Raw genomic sequence first — 24,019 nt, forward strand, 5'->3', positions numbered from 1 at the left:
ATAGAACAGACCCTGGTATCACAGGCTCCTTAATGTTTCCAGGTGGGAAGAAGAGTTCTTTCCTTGCTCATGGCCCTTGTAGAAGCAACTTGCAAGAAGTGTCAGTGAGTTCTAACTGTAATGTCCTCACATTACCTGCTGTGGAAAGGACTGGCTCCTGAAACTGGTTTTCAAAGGTCTTTCTCACTCTGATCTGACCTTCCTAGTTATTAGCAAGCACAGTTTGACATTTGGATAATTAAGCTCATAATTTATGACTGAAACGGGAGAGCATTTTTTTTTTCACTGGTATCTGATCCAAGGTGTGGAGAGGTCACACTAATAGGAATCCTTATATCTCTTTTCTGACTTCAGTAAACTCACTCTGAATGAGGTTACAAAACTTATATTGATAAGTCTTGCCTCTGAGAGATATCAGCTAGGGACAATATTTACTGGAGTGAAGTGGTACTGCTGTAGTTGGTGTGGTTCAGGATAGTCTCACGGGGTCCCTGCTATCCTTCCTTCTACATGAAGAAAATGCTTGTGTTAAATATTCATGTGGGCGGAAATATTTTCTTTGTGGTTGGCACTGTGGTTACACTATAGCAAGATAACCCATGCAGTTTCTGTGAAACCACCCGTCTATCTAAAAGGCACAATATCCGCAGGGGTGAATAATAAGGATAGTCTAAGTCTGAAATGGCTTGACAGGCCTTATTTTATTGGTCACAGCATGACCACACAGCTGGGATGGGGGGCGGGGGTGGGATCATATGAGGATGCAATGGGAATACAACAGCACAAGCAAACAATCACTTCTGTTGTCATGAGAAGTCAGGCTTCTGGAGAGAGCTTTCCGCTTACAGAAAGCCACCTTTTGCTGTGTTTCTTGTGTTCACATTCTCTGTAAGTTCAACAAGTGTTCACATGCAAAGACAAAATCAGACCCTGCTGTTGCATTGTGGAGACAGAGAGAGCTTCCACGAATGGTGAGCTGCCTCACACACAACTCACCCCAGCAGCCATGGCTGTGTGTGTACTTACTATTTTGTGCCAGCGCAGCAGTCCATAATTGCTGCGTGGTGCTTGGCTGTGAGCAGCAAGGGCAGGACTTTTGTGTCTGAGCACCCTCAGTGAGTGCAAGGGGCTGGTAGCTCTTGTCCTGCTGGAGCAGCATGTAGCTTGTTTAAAAAGCATATATCTACATTACACTTGTCCAGAAAAAGCTTTCTTGTTTATGCCAGGGTTCTTTTCTGTGTGAGTTGAACCCTCTTTAAGTTAGTTTAGATACAGTTGTACAGCTCTGCCATTGTAAAGGTGTGCCTCTGTTGGTGAAGGAGGGGGTAAGGGACGAGAGGGTAGTCCTAAACTGGACCTTTGGATCCAAATTTCAAGGAACTTTGAAAAAAGTCCCAGTCCCATATTGAGCTCTAGAGCTTGGGTTGTGAATGCTCTAATGCTGGCTACAGGACAGATCCACAAAACCGGCTGTGCTGTGTGACAGTAGCTATTGCCTGAGACAGAGGCCTCTCAGACCATCTCTACAACGTGCTGCAATCTGCTTGTGAAAAGCAAATCAGAACTAGTTCTTCCATTGGAAGTGCTTCATGGAGCTTGTGATAGTAGGCCATGCTTGGGTATGGCTTTGTCCTTTTTACAGCCACATTCTCCAAACCTCATATGTACTGAGTAAAAGGTGTACATGTATTTGTACACCCAGACTGTGGGTGCCCACTCTGTGCCCACAGCTCAGCAGCATGTTTCTCTCACCATTTCAAATACAGTAACTCTGTTTTTCCCAAGACCCTATAAAGTTCCTGCAAGGATATCTAGAAAGATTTCCTGGGGTTTTTTTTTCAGATAAATAGCCCCCTAAAGTCCAGTGTTCTGTTTTGGGGTTCGGCTTTAGGTTGATGTTATTTTGCATGTTCCAGTGGTGCATCCAGTTCCTCTTGCTGTCTATTACAGTGAGGAACCAGCCTTGTAACATTTGCCAGCATAGTGTCTGCTTTTTCACTAGGATCATTTCAAGCGAAGGGAAAAATGGGCTGGTTTAGGAGTATGGGGTGTTCTCTGCCACTTTAGTGGCAGGAAAATTTCTACCTTTCATAAGTGATTGTTTTTGGTAACAGGTTTGAAGTCTCCTCTTTCTTGACCTGTCAGTGAAGAAGGGTTCAAACGGAAAGAAAAGGTGATGAGAACGAACTTTCTTGGAAGTGTCCATTAAAGCTATGGCCTGGCCTTCTTGCTGCTCTGTGCTTTGATTTATGGGCCCTGAGCCTTTACTAACCTGCCAAACAAAGATGATCAGGTCAGATGAAGATCAGGCTACAGCTCTTCAAAGGGCCATTTGTTTTACAGGGACACTGAATGTCTAGGCTGTTTTGCAGCACAATAGTTGGGGAAAAGCACAATAGTTTCTCTTTTTCTGTTTTTTTTCTGGTTTTTTTCCTCATCTTTGTTTTCTCTTCACCCAAAAAACGTGCTACCAGCTGAATGGTATTGAATGGTTTTCAGCCTCTAGAACTGAAAACACTGTCTGTAATTGATGTTTTGTTTTAAGACCACAGGAAACTACTTGTCACTATCCATTAATGAGCACTTGGCTAGCTGTTTGTTATCTTAAGAAAAGTAGATGATGAAGCAGAAAACTGCACCATCCAGAGTCTACTGTTTTATCCCTCCATCAAACTAATACTGAACTAACTTTCAGCACAAAACACCATTTTCATTATCTGTGCTCACTATTTTTTCCCATCCTCATTAAAATCTGCCAGAATAAGGAAAAAAGAGCTAAATCCACAGTGAGCTCATTCTGTCTTGGAAGTGGGGGAGGCTGTTCCTCCTACCAGTGGTTGTCAAGCCAAGGCTGGACCCTATTCATATGGGGGAAATAACTGCACTTCAACTGAACATCAGTAGATTCAGGATGGACCATTCATCCCACTTTACATGGGGGAAAATGGTGGAGAAGACAGAGAGGCCAAGACACTGACCCATGTTCCCAAACTGAGCACACAGGCAGCAGGGCAGCAATCTCATCCCCACCCAACAGGCACGTCTGGCTGCAACGCTATGTAAATAATTTAACAGTGGGATTTATGGGCTTCTTTCTCACTGTGGTGGCTTAGATTGTGTTTAGTCACATTTACCAGGATAATTGCCCTGAACTTGTGTTCTGGTGGCATGATAATGTGTAAGAGAGGAGCTGACATCCTCAGGTCACCAATTAAAAGGGGAAAACATGTCCTTCTCCTCTCAAAACAAAGTGTGAAAGACTATTTTTCTTCCTTTAAAAAAAAAAAAGAATATATTTTTTGGGCAAGTGTTCAAAGATACAATAGAGTATCTCTCTACAGGTTGGATTGGCATCTGTTTGAATTCAAGGCTCTTTGGCTATAAGAGCTCATTGTTTTGCTCATTCTCACAATAATCAAACCAATGTGTCAGTCTTGATAGTTATACTCCATACAGAAAAGGATATGGCAATTGTTTTGTGAGGGGGGAAATGGAGCTATCACTTGCAGATAACCTATTTATTTTTAAAAATCGGAAAAATTTCACTTTTGTTTATTTTCTGCTCTGAGTAATTGAAGTATTTCTGTTTCCCACAGCCATTTTCTGACATGCAAATAGCAATTTGTTTTTATGTGCGATAAATCCTTCCTGTGTGCTTTCCACTCTGTGAAACAGGGCTGAGGAAAATATGCCTTTTTCCATGAAAATACTAATGACTGAATTAAAGCATGACTCAAGTGGGCACTGTTCTAAGCAATAATATCAAAGTTGTCACAATTGTGTGTGGGATTTAATGTTCCTGGATGATACTTGCGTTTAGTCTGCAGATCCATGAGTCAAGGCAACTGTTAAAATCTCTCCAAACCTTAGGTGGGGCCCAAATGACTTATTTTTGAGGTGTTAATAGAGTCATTTGAAGACGTAACAGAGAACCGACTGCAAAACAGGGCCAGCTGGGAGCACAGGTGATGTGGGCTGTTGCCTTGGGCAGCAGCAGCCTGCCAAGGGCACAGCAAAATGGTCATGTCTTCATTGCTTGCTCTGCCTCTGCCAGCGCCTGGGGAAATCAGGTTTGCTGCCGGTGCCAGGGCAGGGATCAGGGTGAGTGTGTGCAGACTGGGGCCAGCTGCTTTCAGCGGTCTCTGCTCCTGCCTGGCGAGTTACCTTCTGACAGCAGGAGCTGCCTGTCATCAGCTGGATGGGATCACAGTTTAAGGGCATGCTTTTCCCTGGTGAGCATATGCCTACTGTGGTGGCTTTTTAAAATCCTGCAAGATTTGTACCCTCTGTGAGCATGGGTAGAGTCTCTGCTATGTCCCTGCTACCAGCCCGTGGTGCAGCCTGGCCCCCCATCCTCTGTTCTCTCAGCTGGATTCTGATTGGGTGCCTGGTATTCCCATGATGGCAGGTGATGATGGAGTTTGGAGCTCTGACAGCTCTGCAGTGAACACAGGGTGGTTATATTTTCCAGAAGAGGATGTTGTTTGAACATTTTTTAGTGCATTTCAGTGTAAACGTAAAGTAAATTTTATCACAGTACATAGAATTTATGTCATGTGAAAAAAAACTTCATTTAAAGTTCAGGCCCCCAGAGACATGAGCCTGATGTTCTAGGGTCAGTGTTGCTTGTGACTGACAGGCTCTTTTTGCTTTGACCCTCTTTGTCCATGCAGATAAATCTTGATTATGAACTATTTGACTCCTCTTCACAACATGGTTATGTCTTCCATGATATTCCACAATGCTGGAACTGTGCAGCAAACTAGAGTTAGGGAAACCTCTGGATACAGAACCCTCGGCACAACACAAACATCAGTTTAGAGTGGCTTTCTAAAAGGTGTGTTCAACTTTCATAGTTTCATTTCATGACTTCTTTCTTCACTAAGGATTCTTACTGGAGGAGAAGTACAGTCCCATCAGTGTACTCAGAGCCTGAAGCAGAGAACTAAGCAGTTCTTCTGGGCAGAAAATGTTATGTTCCAGCTGGAAAGGTGTCCTTTTCTGGTAACCCTCACCTGGTGCCTGCACATGCTCTTCATGAAGTTGTATTAGAAGCAATTGTGGATACTGCAGTATTGATTGGTTTTAGGAACAGAATGGAAAGTATTTCCTTTGAGAGTTTGAAAGCCAGAAATAATTTTTTTCAGTTGGCTGTAGGATGGATATCATTACTTCTGAAAGCAGCAGCACAGGGCAGTGTGACTGACTTGGAACAAAGATTCCAAGCAGTGCTCGCTTAGGTGGAGATCTTTCTAAGCACTTCAATCCCTTTTTTTACATATTCATAGAAGTATTTGTATGAGAGAAAGCGTTGACCATTTTTAACCTGGATTCTGCTAAATAATGTCATAACAGTCATCTAATACTGACAAAAAGTGGTGGCAGGGTACCAGAGACTGGCAAATAAAGAGTTATAAGTGAATTTCTTCTAGTAGCTACAAAAGGTCAAATTTTCTCCTTTGTTGTTCTGAAGGCCAGCAGTAAAGCCAGCATGGACCTTATCCATTTTATGCATCTGTTTTAAGAGATATTTCTGTACAGTTGGAAATTGCTAGTTCAATGTGGCTGACCCAGAGAGTGCTCATCAGTCAGCTGATATGTGGCTGCTGAACACGTGTTCTTGTAACCTGTCCCAACAGCTCTGGGAGACACATCAGTGTAAACTGCTCCCTGATTTTCTTCTGTGTTATAAACCATGTATGTGATGTAAGATCAGATAAGAGAAAAATCCAGGTCAGTGGAGCTCTGTGGTCATTTGTGGTAAGATTTCAGAGGTAACTACTTCCAGTCATTTGTATTTAAGTGCCTGAAGTAAGATCCTGTTTAGTTTTCAACTGAAATAAAACTCCCTACTTTCGTGTATGACTGAGCAAGACCAACAGGGGAAAAAATAAAAGCAAGACTCTTTGGAAAATATATCTAAGTAGAATATCTGAAACATGGCAGAAATGTTCCCCGGCTTTCCAGCTACATGGTTAGCTCCATGTTCAGAACAAAAGCAGTGTCTCCCATTGTTACTGTATGAGATGTGTATGCATTTACTGGTACTTCAGTAGGGAGGGAGGCAGTATATGTTATCATCTACAAACATTTTGGGCTTTACATAGCAAGGAGCATATTTGATCTCTTCAGCTTATGGGTTTATGGTATGCAAGGTGGGTTTGTACTTACTTTTAAATATGAAACTGTTTTATGGTAGAGAGTATCTGGCTCAAGCTGGCTCCTCAAGAAGGGGCATGGCTCTTCTGAAGAAGTCTGTATACCTCTGATGGATGCACACAGGGCCTGCAAACCCTTTGGAATTGCTGCAGATTAAAACTGGGAGGATTTTTCCAACATAATCAATTCTATTTTTCTATGATTCTAAAATAAAATAATCCAACCATTAGTCCAGCACTGCCATGTTCACTGCTAAATCATGCCCCCAAGTGCCACATCTGCATGTTTTTTGAACATTTCCAGGGACGGTGATTCCACCACTTCCCTGGGCAGCCTATTCCAGTGCTTGACCACATTTTCAGTGAAGAAATTTTTCCTAGTATCTATTCTAAACTCCCCTGGCACAACTTGAGGCCATTTCCTCTCTTGATTGTTACCAGGGAGAAGAGACCACCCTCCACCTGTCTACAGCCTCCTTTCAGGCAGTTGTAGAGAGCAATGAAGTCCCCCCTGATCTTCCTTTTCTCCAGGCTAAACACCCCCAGCTCCCTCAGCTGCTCCTCACAGGACTTGTACTCCAAGCCCTTCACCAGCTTCATTGCCCTTCTCTGGACCTGCTCCAGCACCTCAATGTTTTTGTTGTAGTGAGGGCCCCCAAACTGAACACAGGATTCCAGGTGTGGCCTCACCAGTGCTGAGTACAGAGGGATGATCACTGTCCTGGTCCTGCTGTCCACACTGTTTCCTGGTCCTTTCCTGGCCACACAGGCCAGGAAGCCAGGACTGGGCCTTCTTGGCCACCTGGGCATGTGCTGGCTCATCTTCAGCTGCTGTTGACCAGCACCCCCAAGGTCCTTTTCCATTGAGCAGCGTTACAGCCACTATTCCCCAAGCCTGTAGCATTGCATAGGATTGTTGTGACCCACATGCAGGAATGGGCATTTCACCTTGTTGAACCTCGTACAACGGACCTCTGCCCATCCACCCACTGTCCTCAACCAATCCTAGGAGTGACCCAGATGACTGTAGCATCAAAAAGGCTTCAGTACCTGATAATGAACTTTAGGTCAAAGTGCAGCTTAAAAGGAAAATCAAGTGATTTTCAAAATATATGTTCTTGCTAAATAGGTTGCATTGTTGCAGAGCTAGGTACTCTAAGTAATTCTAAGGCACTTGTCTCTGTTATCTAAGCCCTGGTACTGCCATGGCATTGCCTTATGGCAGCAGGAGCAAACCACCGAATGATGAATATTTAATGGAAAGGCTGATGTATATCTACAGTGAATCAATTGGTACAGAATTGTAAATAAAACAGTATTTTTAATTCACTGCCTAGGGCTGTTTAAGTATACCGTGTATGAGTTATGTCCACAGGGGAAAAGGAGCTTAGGTTAGAGTAGCCCTGGCTGAAAATTTGCAAACATATATATTTTTATTTGATAGTGGTAGGAGTTGTCTGAATCAATTTTCAAGATAGGTATGTGTATATGTCTTCTTAAGACCAAAAGCAAAATGTTTAGATGTGCCTGGTTTAAATTCGGTTGTCCAAACCCCTGATTTGTCCCCCCATCCTTTTTCTCTGCTCTGTGTGTGTGTTCACATTAAACCAGTCTTCATGTAGGTGGTCACACTGTATTTTCATGCTTTGGACTTCTCACCTTGGTCCTGGTGGATGGTGCTTTTTCACTTCCTTTTATTCTCCTTCACATTACTTCATACACATCCTCTGAACCCCACACTGAATACAGGCCTTCCTCAGGGACTGGAAGTGCTCTGATCAGAGTTTGTAAGCTGTTCATGAACGCAAGTGGATTTCTGCCCACTGCTAGCTCTCCACTGAGGTGAGGTGTTCTTGTATGTGAGCCACTGAGATGCAGATGTTACAGCTGTTACCACCTGATGTGCCCACTAATCTTTGATTCTGTATTTGGAATATGGGAGACCAAGGTACTTACAATTTTTTTCTCTTCTTGCATTCATGTTTAAAGCACAGCTCACGTTGACCTTCAGTGGGAGGTGGGAATTTTTACGTGTTATCCGTGTTCCAAATGTCCCAAAATGGACACCTGGAAAATGAAACATGAGTGCATTGAGGATGCTGGATTAGAATGAGTTTTAGGCAACTCTGTGATGTAGAAAAGCTCTGCCCAGAGATGGGTAAAATATTTTTTTTTTTTTCGGAGTGGCACAGAATTGCCACTACTACAAACCTACCCTTTCAAGGCAATTTGGAAAACTGCTCTGTCTCTCTGTCAAACTTACTGTTGGAATTACAGCTCTTCTCTGGGTCAGGTCTTTTGGCTGTGCCCCTCTTTGATGTTGACCACGGGCTCTTTTGACTGTCAGCCCCTCTCTCCACTGCTCACTTTTAAGGTGAGGACCTCTGGGCTTGAACAAGAGAATTTTCTCTGCAAAACATGAAGCATTTCCATAACTTTCCTGTGGACTGCTTTCACAGCTCCAGAGGTTCCCATATCCAGGACTTGGTGCATGGGTGTTTTTTCCTTTCTGCTGCCACACTCTCCTAATGACCTAGCAGGAGGGGATTTAGGGCAAGAAGAGGGCCTCTTGCTTTATTCTATGAAGCTTCTAGGTCTGTGTGAATATGCAGGAAAGCAGTCCATGACACCTTTCATTTGGATATGGATCTTATCTCCAGGTTTATCATCAAAGGGAAGCACCACACATCTCCCAACTTCTGTGATTGTAAGCCCTATCAGACCAGAGTCTGCTTTATTATGCCCCCTTTGTTTCCAAAGTTAAATTCATCCTATCCACTGAAGGTGGCTGGAAACTGTGGGAAAACACTGTGTAACTGAACGTTGGATCCTGGAGTATACAATACATGGGAAAGAATTAGGGTTTTCGCAGGCATCTCCTGACTTTTTGGGGGCCAGAATTCACAACACTTCCTTGAACTGAGGGTTATGGACCACGCTCTTGGCCTTTCTGAAGGAAGGGAACTAACTTCTGCAGGTTGCCTGAAAATGGGAGGTTTTCTTCAGATTTTGCTCTCTGCAGTTACGTGATTTCTTAAGATGGACTTTATTGACCACCCTCCTTGACAAGTAGCCTCATAAGTTCAAAGCAATGTGCTATAAAATAGCCCTACTATGGAGATCAGTGTCTAGCAAGACTGGCTTTTTAAGTGCTGTAGAAAAATAGCAAGAAAATAAGTATGTGTGAGACCAGGAGGATATTTATCCTACTAGCAAGTCTCAAATGTGCTCATTCAAACTTACTGTGGCACACTCTGAGGACCCAGCCTAATGGCAGAGACATTAAACTTTAGCATTAAGGGAGTGGACTGTGTAAGTTGGCTTGAAGGGTACCCAAGAGGTTTTATTATTTTTGCCTATGGTATTTATGGTGAGGCAGCTTCAGTTTTCTAGGAATACATCTTATTTTGTTTTCTTCTGAGACTTCTCTGTTATAAGAAATTGTTGATTTAAAACTATGCAGAAGTAAGCAAACAGGGCATTTCTCAGAAATGTTTCCATTCTGTTTTTCCAAATGTTGTAGGCATCTAAAAATCTCTCACTGTTCCATGTGACAGGAAAGCAGAGCAGAAGATCAGTTAGGGGTTTTGGCAAACAGTGTGTATTTATGGGGCCAAAGAGAGTGAGAATAACTTGGTTATCACAGCAGCCGGGGAACAGACACCCACAATTTGTTAGGAGAAGAGGAACCGGGAGAGACTCAAAAGTCCTCTAGCTTCTGACTTCAAAATAGTTTGGTGGGTGAGAAATTCTCTTAAACAAGATCAAATCCTGCTCCTGTTTCATTAGAAAGGAGAATCCTGGTCTCCAGTGTCCTAGTTGAATACCTGGAACTAGTGGAAAACAGTAAGAGACTCTCCACCCCGTCTCCCCCTGATTTAGTGTGAAGGTGGAAAGTTCCCCTTCCTCATTTTCCTTCTGCTTGGATTCACACGAGAAGTCTGATTCCAGATTGATTTAATTTTCCTTTCTCTTGAATTTCAGTCTTTTTGAGGGGGATCCATCCCAGCGCCGTTGACTATCACTTCCTTAAGCCGCTGATTCCAGCCTTTCCTCGCAGTTCCTTGCAGGGCTTGCTGAGCCCCGAGGGGGTGGCAGTGAGGGAGGCAGCCAGAGCTGCCTTAGGCAGCGCTGCCTTAGAGCTGCTGCTGCTTCAGCGCTCAGCCTTACAGAGAAACAAAATGGAAATTATTCAGGAGCATGAACCAAAGTGGAGGTGCTCCTGGTACCAGTGGCATCCCAGAGGCCTTTGGCAGAGGTTTATAGATGTGAACTTTTGTGTTTCCTTGGTGAACGAGTCACTGTGGCTGTGCTTAAATCCTTAAAATGTTTTTTAAGCATTCACAATAGCATTTTTTCCCTGTTCGTGTGGCTACTTTCAAACACTAACTTCATGTACACACAGGCTTTTGCAAATTGATATGAACTCTCCTCTGCTGGGTAGAAGCCAGGTTTGACCCAGAAGCTATTTAGCCGTGCTAGCGAAGTCCAAAACGTGGTCTAATCTCTCTGGCAGGGTTTAAAAGCTTAAGCTCAATTTTTTTTTAGGTGGCTTTCCATTCTAAGAGTAAGTTCTTGTGCAGAAGGATCAAAATAGAGGGAGACTGAGCTTGCAGTTACTTGCAAAGTCAGGCTGGCTTTATCCTATGAATTTGCGGTATAAGAAATAACAAACCTAAATAGTGTGTCAGATCTTGACTCCATTTTTCATTGCTTCTCCTGTTCTGGGGGAGCTGCTACCTTGTCAAAATATGATGTGCACAGAATAAAATACAAAAAAAAAAATTGAGCAACAAATGAGATATTCTCATCATACTGAATTTTGTGGTGGAGATGGGACTGTTCCCTGGAACACCATGTACTAGAGGTCATGGCATGATATGTAACTTTAAACTTTCTCACTGCCGGTTTTGTTGTGTTAATATTTGGGTGCTCTGCTGAGTTGGCACTGCCGGATGCAGGTTGTTCCTTATCCATTACTGGCAGGAAATGTTGCACCAGAAGGGTGGATACAGACACCCTGGTTGCTGGGCACTTGCAATAGGAGATAATTTCCTGAGTGGCATGAGGCAGCATGGTTTGTATATCATGTAAAAAGCCCAGCTCTTGTGGCATTTTCCTCTGATTGCTAAGTCCACTGCAGAAGAGTAAAAACATATGACACTTAAAAATAGGATATATCCTCAACCATTGCAAACGCCATCTGTTCTCAAAGAAACAACTGGTAGAAAAAAATAACCTTGGGTTGAAACCTTGCATGAAGTTGCCATTTAAGATAAGTGGGGTTGGCTTTGTTATTTTTATTTTTTTGGAGGTGTGGAGAAGGGCTGTTTGATGGCAACTGAAAGAAAACAGATACGTGGAACTAGAGTGTGCGTGTTACAGACGTGCAGAGAAGTTGTGTCTTGAAGACCTGTTAAAACCCTGAGACCAAGCATCACAGTGACACTGGAAGGAGCCCATGCACTATTTTAAATCAGTTCGTGCAGGTGACTGCAGCAAGGTTCCTGCCCACCACCAGAAGGTGGTTTCTAGGGAAAATGTCTACATTACTAGTCATAAACAGGTAAGATCTAATTTTCCAGCTGGACACAGTTCTCTGGTGAACGGTATGGCTTCCTCACCCATTCTGACTCCATCCAGTCTGCTAGTGAGGAGTTAATCAGTAGCCTAGGGAATGCTGACTCCATCCCTGTATGCTGCTCCCCCAAAACACACCCACAGCCACTGCCTCTGGTAACAGGAGCAAAGAGTCTGAGCTTTGGCCATTCCCAGGAGTCAGCACTGCTTCTTCTGGCCCTGTCAGGGTGTGATTAAATGACTGAAGAGAATTTAGTTTTCACATAGCGGCAATTTGCTGTCCCCCATGGGACTTCAGTAACTAGTCATACCACCTACCCCAAGTCTGATAAAAATCTTGAAAGCCCACTAGAGGACTTGGTCACTTGTGCTGTTTTGGATACCCTTCTGAGAAGTCAGGTGGGATACCTTTAGCATATACCTGTGATTTCCTTTGGTCCCTAAACTGAAGGCAAACGGGAGCAACTCACCTTCTTTACATGAGCTGATGGCTTTAGAGCATCTATGGCCTATATGCAGGTGCAGAAGCACATGAAATTAGCAGGCCTCAGCAGCAACATAAAGCCTGTGTCTTGATAGTCTTGTATGGAATAGAAATTTGAAAATGGTTTGGCTGCATTTCAGTGCATCTGCCCTGCTCTATACTAATGTGAAGAGCAACTGACTTGGACTTTAGACACATGCCAAGAAAGTGTGCATGAGGTAAAGGGAACACTGCATGGTGTTTGCTCAAACAGAATAGTCATGTTCCAAGGTGGTGTCCTAATCCTGTCAACCTCCCTGTTTTTATGAGCTCCAAGTGGGACAACATGGTGAGGTAAGAAAAGGGCATTTTAATGAATAGGTTTGATAGGGATATTTCTGACTTGTTTCTTTTTTTGCATCTCCCAGCACAGGAATAACTGCAGTGATGTAATGTTGCTATTTAGAATTGTTTTCAAAGTGTGTTTTGAGTTTGGTGTCTGCAGTATTGAAAATTTTGCTTTGGAAATGAGTGCAGCTAAGGTAAAGGATGTGTGCATGCATTTTCAGGCTCTCTCTCTCTGAATTTGGACTGCCATGCTTCTGATCTTCTTATCTCCAGTCTGAACATTAGGAGATTTGAAGGGTACTAGCTTGTGCTCAGGTTTTGTGACAAGCAGATGAGGGATGGGACAAATCTACTAAATATATTCTCTGCTTTGCAGGGGAGTAAAGCAATAACCTGCTTGCCAGTGTTTGGTCCTAGCAGACCTAACTCCTGAGATAAAGACCTTTTAGTACTTATGCCAGGGAATGAGTAATTCTTTTGTGATGTGCTGCCACAGCACATTTCTCTGTTCTGGCCTTAACTGCGCCGCAACAAAACCTGGCTGCATTGCCCCACAATAGAGCAAAAAACCACTGTGACTTTGAGGGTAAACTCCATGGAAGCATGAGGAGTGATGTGGCTGGCATAGTTCACAGTGGTGTGAGAGCAAGCTTCTGATTTCATAAGTGACGAGACAAAAAACCTCAGTTTTGCAAGACCTTTTTTTTTTTTTTTGTCACACTGTTTCATACTGGAACAGGGTGACTAATTTACCAGGCCACAGACAGGGCAATAACACCCAGCCCTGTTTGTAACAAAGTATGCTCTTCTTGCAACACAACTCATACGTCTAGATTTGAGCCTTACGTGTGGGTCAACTATAGTTAACGTTTTAATACTCTAGCAATGTTTCAAACACACTCTGCTTTTGTCTACCAGCTTTTCCATTTCTTGCCACTGATGGTCTTGATCTTTCATGGCAGAAGTTCAATATCTCTCTAAAGTTGAAATAAAATCTTCTGTACTCTGAAATGTTAGATCAGCCTTATTATTATTAATTTTTTCCAGCTGTCAAGCTTAATGCATCTTTTAAAGCATCCTCCTACTTTAAGGTAAAGTTGTGAAAAGTGAATATGTAACAGTGCATATATATCTACTGTACATGTATCTGTTTGTGAGAGACCAGGACTGAAAACTAAATTCTGTTACCCCCTAAATCTGATTCATGTTCACCCCTTCTCACAGCTTTAGATCTACTTGTGAAGTTTGTAGCATTGTGCATCTTTTTAATGGGTTAAATGAAAACTCTGGTTTGGGGCAATACTAACTTTTGTCCTAAAATGTATGATTTGGCTTGTAGTAGATTCCCACCGTGGGGTCCTATGTCTGCATCCTGTCTCATTCTGTTCTGTGACTTCCAACTCATATTTGCTGTTCTGCCTAATATTTAAACAAGTTCATTAGGTATGGCCATGTTTTAAAAATACAAACTGCATTTTTCAGGCTATGGACAAGCATGTTAAAAACCATCTGTGATATCAACTGCTCAACTTATGCTCTCCGAAGAGCCTGCTTTACTCAAGGCAAATGCTCTGCACTTACAGAAAATAAAGATGGTCGTTAAGTACCTCAATTCACGTTTGAATATTTCAGCTAAGACTGAAATCATTACAGCTTTTATTGTATCTAACCCTCTGGGTTCTTTTGTAAATGTGGCAGAGTTAAGTGCTTCTGTCATTCATCCCAGTTATTTGTGAGCCCAAATGTGGAGTTAGGTAACTCATTTCAAACATATGACTTTGAAAACAGGTGATGAGAGTGGTGAGTGAAAATGGAATGAAATTTCGTAGCCTGAGGCTTAGGCAAAATGTCCCTTTGGCTGTTCAGGTCAATGTGATTACCAGGGAAGTCTTCTTTTTCCTGAAGCATTTATTCCAGATGTGTTTCTTTAGCCTTCTGCTCTGCTTGGCTGACTGTTTGTCCTTGCTCTTTTGTACATAAATAAATTGAATTGTTAGATATAGAATTAGGAATTATCTTGGGTTATTGAAATGGTCTCTAAAGAAGGTAAAAATACTTCTGAGAAAAAAACCCCAGCAAATTCCAGGTTGGATTTTGTAAGCCACACTGGCATGGCCATGCTGAGGATTACCTAAAATTGTAGCTGTGTAAAATGCAGCGAAGCTGACATGAAAGTGAAAGGGAAAATGAATGTCGCACAAAAATTCTGTGTTTACAAAGTCACCTTCTGCACTGCAGGGACACTTTAAAGAGGAACATTAAGGGTCCTAAACCTTAGCTCTAGAGCTCGTCTGAATTTTAGTCCTTTTAAACATATTTGATGTTCGGTACCTTATGCCATATTAGAACAACAAAGGGCTCCTCAAAACAGCAACACAAAATGCTGCCAGCTTGAGGTAAAAATTCTCAAAGACTTTCACATGTCTTACTCATCGTGTCCTGTTCCTGCCCTCAGCCACTATAAGTGGTGGGAATCTCAATTTTACTGTTGAAGCAGATGGGCTTTCTGCAAGTCACTGAGGATTTCTACTCAGTTATTTAGTTCAGAAGAAAACATAAAAACTTCCTCCCCTGCCCTCCCCCTGTCTGGGCTGTTAGATTTTTAGACTAATGCTTGGATGTACTCCTTGGCTAATGGAACCCTACCTTCAGATTCTTCAGTTGTGTCTTTTGTTTCCCCTGTCCCCCCAAGAATTTGAGCACTTCAGACTTCTTCAAGGATTCCTGGTTGGAGCAAAAGCAATTGCAGCAACAAACCAAGCCAGAATGCTTTCAACAAGTCTGCAGGCCACATAGAAACCCAGTGTGTGTCTTCTGCAGATGTGCAGACCCAGTGCAGGGCCCCAGCTCACAGTTCTGCCTGGGTGTGTCTCTGCCTCCTGGAAGTGACAGACTCACAATACATGCCCCATACTTCTACCTGGAGAAGCTTTACCCTCTGCCCAAGCTTCTGAGGGCATGGCTGTGAACAGCCACCATCACCTATTATAAATTTGTTTTCTCATATTTCAACTGCTACAGTAAAAATTAGTGCTTCACCACTGGTCAGGAACCAAGACTGACCTTAAAAAGCTGTAGACTCAGTTCTTATTTGTACTCAGCCACTTTTTTATGAGCTTGTTGTGCCATCAGCAACAAAAAAGGTCCTTTGCCCTTGCAAGAATGCTACAATGGGTTTTGACATGCATAAGACTCAGGAATGTAATATCTCCAAGTGCTGAATGATTTATAAACATATATTTAGTCAAAGGACAGATGACCACAGCATTCTCTGTTCTTCTAATGCTTTTTTTTTTGCAGTCAGAGAGTAAAATGTTGAATGAAGCAGGGTGTCTGAGGGCTGACAGCCTCACCTTCTCTACCCACACTCTGGGAGTTATGTAAATTCCCCACTGCTCCAAATCCAGCCAACATGGAGCATGGGCAGTGAAAAGTTTGAGTCTGTGCCAGCCTGTGTGCATGTACCCTTCAATTTTTCCCAGTTAACCTCATGGCTTGGGTGTCTCCTGCAAAGCTGCTGTCAGCCACTCAGTGCGACCCATTCTTCCATTAAAGATTTTAGATGTCCAGAATATATGTCTTCTGTTGTTAGTTGTGGCTTCTTGCAGTCCTGGAAATCCCAGTATCATCTTCATGCAAGACAGTTTTGACCATCACAGTTTGGGTAGGACCTGCTGAATCACGCTGTACAAACTGTGCAAACTGTCTTCGGTCATGCATGAACTTGGCAGTTCACTGAGCTTTGCTCAGCCATCTGCTTCCACCAGTTTCTTCCTCAGAAGAACAGCTTACCACCTTGGTCAAACAAGACCCCAGGCTCACTCTGTACTTCTAGGTCTTCCTAGAAATATCTGTTCTCATGTCTGATTACTTTGGGGTCGGAATTCTCTGATTAGCTGTTAGCATCTTGTCATATGAGAGACCCACATTTTTTTTGGCTCAGTCTGGTCCATTACTGATAGAATACAGAAATTAACACACTAATGTAAAACAGCTTTGGGACTGGGATGGTCCCCACATTTCAATTTCATTTGGCTGATGTTTATTTTTGTAGAAATATCAGTTGAAAATGTTCATAAAACTTCCCTGTTTCAGTTCTTTCTTGCGACATTTATTTCTGGTTTTATTTGTTTGGTTTTTTTGTTTGTTTGGATCACCTTAAAAATTCCCTTTTCCTATTGAGTTCCCAGCTCACCACATGAGTATGTCAGCATCCATAATAAAATACAGAGACCTCATTAAAACACCTTTCTTTTTAAAGTAGTTAGGAATGTCAACTTCTGATGGTATAGTTGGTGGCTGACTTAACAAGATAGCAAAGTTTCTTCAGAGTGGAGGTCTGCTGCTGTGCCGGGCTGATTAGCTCTCCCATTTTACGACTATGTGGTCATAGCTGAAATTAAAAAGATGGCTGTGTGGTCATAGCTGAAATTAAGATGTTAAAGTAAAATATCCTTCTTCACTTCACTAGAGTGTGTGGCCAAGTTAATCAGCAGCATGGAGCTGCTGCATGACACACAGAAGGCACATCTTATTGTCACCTTTCACAACAGGACACTGTAGAGGCACAGAACATTATTGTTGAGAGCACTCTCACATTCGTTGCCATTATGACACTAGGTGATCATGTGAAGATGGTCTGAACTGTGAGGTAATATTCTGCTTACGGAGAGAAATGTCTGAACAGAAGCGCAAACTCCCCTTGTATTGGTTGATGAAGTTGCCCACGGTTCCCAAAAGCCAATGGGAATCTGAAAGTGTTACCTTAGTGAAGAGAAGGAAAAAACATAGTCCGAGGACTCAACTCATGTTCAGCTATGCTTTACTTAAGCAGCTATTTCTTTTCCTACTTTTAGGGTATACTAATAAAGCAGACTCTGGCTTAAGATCCTAATTTCTTTTTCCTTGCTCCTAGCTAGGAAATAATGTCCTTTTCAGTGAACCCCCTTTCTTTCCAGCCTGTAGTCTACAGTCTCAGATGGTAGTAATGACTTTAATATTTCTGGCTGAGAAATGTAGTCATTAATATTCTCACAGAGAACTCACAGCAGTGACTGTAAATTACATGGTACTCTGGAAACACAGCGGGAGGTGTTTCCTTCCTTGGACCGTTTATTACAGGGCCTTCATCCCATGGCATATTACCCATATTTAATTTGCATGTTGAGTAATACCATTGTGTCAACCTGGCTGGTGAGAATGCCTGTCTGTGACAGTGAGCTATCGCTCATGGTCTGCGGTTTCTCCTGTGTGAGAGCAATAAGAACAAGTCAGGGCTGAAATTTTGAAACTCCTCCTAGGGATTTGCCTACTGGTTTTAATAGGACTTATGAGGATTAACTCTTCCTCAACCTTGAAAAGACCTACCCTATTGTCTTTGCTGAGAACAATGTCAAAGGTTTCAAGAAGTTCCTTTTGCTTTATCTGTGGCCATTGTTTCGGGTGTGAGATGTTATCCTTGGCAGATGGGATTTTTTATAAATAACCATAGAATCAGATTAAACACTTAGTGGACATTAAAGAAGGAACCCTGTCTGAATTTCCTGGGTTCAGTCTGATGGGAGTATATTTATCTGGGATGACTGCTTTACTGGGGACTGTCCTAGGAGTTGCTTCAAATAACAATGGCAAAGAACAATGACTGTTGCTTAATCAGAACAAATTAAGACACATTTGCCTAATGAAGATATATTCAGCTGGAGCCAAGTCATTAAGTGGTGCTTAAATTCATATTACAGTCTAAACTTCTGGAAGTTTCCAAGTAAGTGTTAAATGAAGATGTAAAACAACAAACGTAATTTTTAAGGGTTTTTTTTTTTGTATTTTTACATATCTTAAAAACTATTTAGACCAAGGTTTCTAACAGCTTTTCTTTTTTACAGCTGTTAAAATACAACAATTTACTGTTCATTGAGGTGCCTCAGTTCAGAGGATTTTAGTGCATTGCTATTAGCATGTAGAAGTACAGTTTTTTCATGTGCCCCAAGTTCAGGGTTTTCCTCTGTGGGCAGTTTTTCTGCACATGCTTGCAAAAGCTGTGACACAGCAGCGTGTCCCGACGTCAGTCACCTGGTGGAGCAGCAGGTGGAGGAGGTGATGTTTTCAGGTGCTGACCCATGCTCAGCTTGTAGTTTCAGAAAACAACACCCAGCCTTTTGCTACCACAGCACTCATGTGTGAGGTAGGTGGGGAGGGACCTCCATGCACACGGAAATAAAGGCACCAGAGTGCTGCATTGGAGAGGAAAATCCCTTGGAGAAATGGAGGAGCTGGTGGAGTTGCTACAGAAGTGGGGGAGTGGGACTTTCCCCTCTCTTTCTTCTGTGTTTTCAAGACCCCATCAACATGCCATCCCCATGGGGACAGGGAGGAGGCCTGAATGATGAAGTTACTAAGCATTAGTGTGATTCCCACCTGAACATTGCCTGTGAAAAAGTACATCTTCCTGCCAATAAATCAGCTGCCTTTGAGGTAAAGAGAAACCCAGAAGTTGTGTATGTACTGGCACAGGTAAGAGAAGAGGTGCTGGCAGATCACATTCTGTGTGATAAAATGAGATCAAAGACATACTAGTGCAAAAATCTGACATTGAACAGACCGGTAATGTCCGTCAAGTGGGATGTTAAGGTGTCAGATAAGTTTTGGTCACAAATTTTTTCTCTCTGGTATTTTGGGTCAAACGCATTGGTTTAATAATGAATGAGAACTGGAAAGCATTGTTTAGGAGATCATATATATATTTATAGGAAATGACCCTGAGACTCTGTTACTTAGACCAACAGCTTTATTTTAAAGTCACACAAGTACCCTCTGTGCTACCCTGAAACATCAGACTTATTTGCCTAAACTTCCTGAAGCAGATAACCCTTATTTTGCTCTCATAAGGTATTTGGTTTGGTTTTACAAAGAAAAGTTGATAGTTTGGCACATAGATAGGCTTGTTACATCCCTATTTGTATGCCAGTGAAGGTTTGAAAGCACTTACACCTCTTATCTTTCCCACAGTCCTGAGATAAGGGAAGATTTCCATCAAGCATCTTCCTGGCTCTTGGATCTAAGGTCAATAATGTTCCTGCTCTGTGACGTAATGCTACGAAGCCATTGCACCTACAAGGGTATAAATAAGTAGGCTGAGGTCCGTGCTTTGCCAATTTTCTCCCCAGCAGTGTAGGGCTGATTTTCCCTGTGGTCTGGGAGGAGGCACACTGGGTGATTTTCCCAGCCTTGCTGCAGTGTGGTGTCTCAGCTGGCAGAGTAACATGTTGTCACGGGGTGGCAAGCCAGGTCTGAGGATATCCATGTACACCCTCCTTCTCCACCTATGCATTCATTTGTGCATGCAGAGGAACTGTGTCCAAACTGCTGCACACTGGGTGGATGTGGGGGCTCTGCAAGGTCATGGAGGAAACATGGCTCTGGCTGTATGCCAAAAGGTCAAACTTCTCAGAGCATCATGATTTATACCTGAGGCTAATAAATGAATAAGGCCTGGGGAGCAGCTCTGTGGAAAGGGACCTGAGGTCCTGGTGGACAAGAAAAAGCTTGATATGAGTGAGCCGTGTGCTGCTCCTGCAGCAAAGAAAGCCAACAGGATGCTGGGCTGCATCAGCAAGGGCATCACCAGCAGAGATGGAGAAGTCATTGTCCCTCTCTAATTGGCACTCCTCAGGCTGCACCTTGAACACTGTGTTCAGTTTTGGTCCCTGCTATGCAAAAAAAGCTATGGACAGGCTGGGGAGGGTCCAGAGGAGGGCCACAAAAATATTCAAAGGCCTGGGCAGCCTGCCATGTGAGGAAAGGCTGAGAGAACTGGGTTTGTTCAGCCTTGGGAAAAGAGGCCTAGGGAGACCTCATCACCGTGTTCTAGTATTTCAAGTGTGGTACAAAGAAGATGGAAATTCCTATTTGCAAGACATCACATGGAAAAGACAAGGGGTACAAGTTACTCTCAGGAAGATTCCGATAGGACAGAAGAGGGAAATTTTTCACAATGAGAACAAACAGCCCTTGGAATAATCTCTCACAGGAAAGTGGAGTGTTCCCCAGTAGTGGACACTTTTAAGATTCAGCTGGACACAGTGCTGGGCTGTCTTGTCTAGATCATGCTTTTGCTGAAAACAGTTGGTATTCTATGATTTATAGAACAAATTACTTTCAGCACTGTTGTCCCAGCTACCCTGTGAACAAGCAGTGCTTGGTGTCCTGCATTACTTTGATTTTCCACCTTGTAGTCTCCCTGCTGTCCTGCATTCTACTGATATCAAGAACGATGGGCAGAGCAGAGGTCAGTCTCTTAGCTAGTTGTGCTATAATGCAGCATGGAGAGAGGATTTTATCTGTTGGAATACCTTAACTGCATCTTAGGCAGGCTCCCTGACATCCAGAAATTCGCCTTGCTTAACACATGTGGAATGTGGCACTTAGCTTAAATGGAGACTCCTCTTTCTCTTCGACCGGGAACCTCTTTAAAATCTCAGCACACCCACACGCTGAAGGTCGGACTCATTTGATGTGTACCCAAGCTCTCCCTGGGTGGTACAACACATTGCTGCCTCTGCACAACTTCCCTTTAAATCTGCTGTACTGGGGTTTTCAGCGGTGAGACTATTGCAGTCTCTCTGCAATACAGTCTCTCTGTAAAGAAACATTTTACACTGTTTTTGTGAGTAAAATGGTGAATTAAAAAAAAAAAGGCATACTGCCTGTCTTTCTAAACAAACATGTGGTTTGGGTCTTGATGTAAGTCTGTAGTTTTGTTGAGGTATCTGTTGATATGCTAAATGTATGAAGAGAGATATTTTCCTTTATGGAAAAATATCTAATTCTCTCTATTATGGTAAGCCTCAAGTCCTGTTCAAATTCCTATTTTGGTTACCCAGCCTTCTTTCCCCAAATGGTGCAATGATGAGTGGAAGCAAATTATTTAATAGCTGTCACAATGGAGGACACAATTAGTACAGTAACAACGTGAGGATTCCTAGTTAGTGGAGTCAGTACTTTCAGGGCTGAATTTCAGCCTCATTCATGGGTTAGAATGAAGTTCAGCCAACAACTTAAAGGCTCAAGAAGAGCCTACTAAAATGAAGCTTAAATGACAGAGGTCATAAAAAGAGGGATTTCTGTCCTTCAGTGTATCAGGGTCTCTTTCTTTTGTTTCCAGGTCTCCTTTGGTTCACACCAGTCACGGACCCAGGTCTCATTCTCAAGGTGTCCAATTACTTGGAGTCAGAGATATAAATTTCCTCTGTCTGAAACTTTCTTGAAACCTGAGGCCTGTGGTAGGTATTCCAAAGTCTTTGCTTTAACCTTACACCAGAAACTGATTGTATTTGAGTCATACCTCTAATTAAACTGATTGAATACTTAAATATGTTATGGCTGGATAAAAAAAGTGTTTTTCATTCCACTGCTACTTTTCAGTTCACTTGCAATGGTAATACTTGTCATGTTGGCAAAGGAAATACCAACATCCCTTGTGCTCTCCAGGTAAAGAAGGGCTTGTTGGACTAAAGTACTCATGAGGGAGACACATGATAAAGTTCCTGTTCTGCTATTCTCCTGTGTCTTGGGTGAGATCTCAGAAAATCATCAAATAACTGCTGCTCTAGAAATCAAGAAATCTTATGTGAGAAACCTGGATGATGATTTTTTTCAGAGCTGGCATTTTTCTCTGAAATAGTTTTGTTGACCAGTTTGGTCAACAGAATTTGTGATGAGGAACTTCTTGGTAATCTGTCATATGAATAGCTTGTGTGAAGAGTCCTGGCCATTACTGGAATGCAAGGTACAGTTCCAGAGGATGAGAGATACGAAGATGGATTGCCATGCTTTTGGAAGGAGTTAGAAGCAATGATCCTGTACTCATTTCAAAGCACACCTTCACAATCCTAGCATTTTCTCACAGCTGAAGCAAAACAATGATTACTGTCCTTCTCAAACTCTTGTTCCACCATGGCAGCATATCTCCAAGTAATGCAAACCATGGAAGGTCTGCCTGTATCTTGAAGCTGCATCACCCCATGGGATAGCCATGATTCACCAAGTTTCAAATCTTTTAAAGATCTTGGTATCATTGAAGATGAAGGTTATAAATCATTTTGAGAGCAGCAGATTTAAAGTAGAGATATTTTCTCTGAGGAGACAAATTTAAAACCACATTTATTGCAGTTTTTCAATTTTACATCAGAAATGTCTGAGCATCTCCCATTCAATTTCCACTTCTTCTATCAAGTATTTATTATTTCTCCAGAAAGTTGTAGCTGGGTTGGAAAGCACCACTAGGTCAATTCTTAGTTTGATAATAGCCTGAAATCCCAATGCTGACCCCCGAAGTGCTTCTTCAAACATGTCTTTTGAACAGCGCTGGCTGTAATAGCAATAACAATCATACTTGGAGGTCCATGTGGGGAAAATATGTAATAAGTCAGATTGGAGTTCTCTTTCATCTATCTCTTGTAAATACACAGAGCAACAGTCACTGGGTAATTTATTCTTGTGATAGTACAGATTATTCATACAAATGGTGCTTTTTAAGGCCCGTTTTGCAGGGCTAAGTCTCTGGCTGACCAAGTGATACTGTATTAATGGAAACAGTTGTCTTCAAAGAAATTTCGTCTCTTGGACTGCTAGTGAAGAAAATAACAGGCTTCAAAGACAATTGAAAAAACTGCAAAAAATTCAACTATCACAGTGTGTGAGAATGCATTGCTTAAAATTACAATGTTCCACACCTGGAGAAAAATTAGTATGATAGTTTGCTGGAGTACAGTAAAAGAGGTCACCTAGATCTTTACCAACCTCTTCTGAACAACAGTCATTTTTATAAAATTTCAGACAGAAAAGTTGTTTGGCTCTAAAAGCTGAAAGAAAATAAGTGGGTGTTTGAAATGAAGTGGCTTAGATTTTCTGGAATTCTTTGGAAGCACTCACATCTAAAGTGTTAATTTTTAAGCAGCATTTGTCAAGTGTCCTTGGGCAGCACCCCATTGCTGGCTCAATAAATGTATTAGTGGTGGTGTTGTGCCCCTCCAGAGCAAAGGCACCTTTGCACTCCTCAAATCCGTTTTGAGTGGTGACTGTGCAGCACTAACCACAGCTGCAGCCGCAGCAGGCTTCCCATAACCCTTAACACCATGCGGTTCAAAAGGTACATTGGTCCTTTTTCAGAAGCCACTCTACTTACCAGAGTGGATGCAAATCTTATCTTAAAGGTTGAGCTCGGCCAGGTCATGTGTGAGAGCTTCTGGAACTAGCACAGGGAAAAGCTCTCGTACCTTCTCGCATCCCCTCCCTTAACCTCTCGCACTACCTGGCTGCTGACCAGCTAGCTTTCCTGGTGGCTCTGTTTTCTCAACTTATACTCTTCTACTTTTGGAATATTCCAGGCATTATCCTAAAATGCTTTTCTTAATATAGTGTGTCACTCTTTTCCCTCATGTCAATCCATACTCTTGGGTCTAAAGTGCAACAT

The sequence above is a fragment of the Corvus kubaryi genome, unplaced genomic scaffold (assembly GCF_017639235.1).
Source record: "Corvus kubaryi isolate FWS band 111438036 unplaced genomic scaffold, C.kubaryi_AGA036_p1.0 69, whole genome shotgun sequence".
In the NCBI taxonomy this organism is placed as follows: Eukaryota; Metazoa; Chordata; class Aves; order Passeriformes; family Corvidae; genus Corvus; species Corvus kubaryi.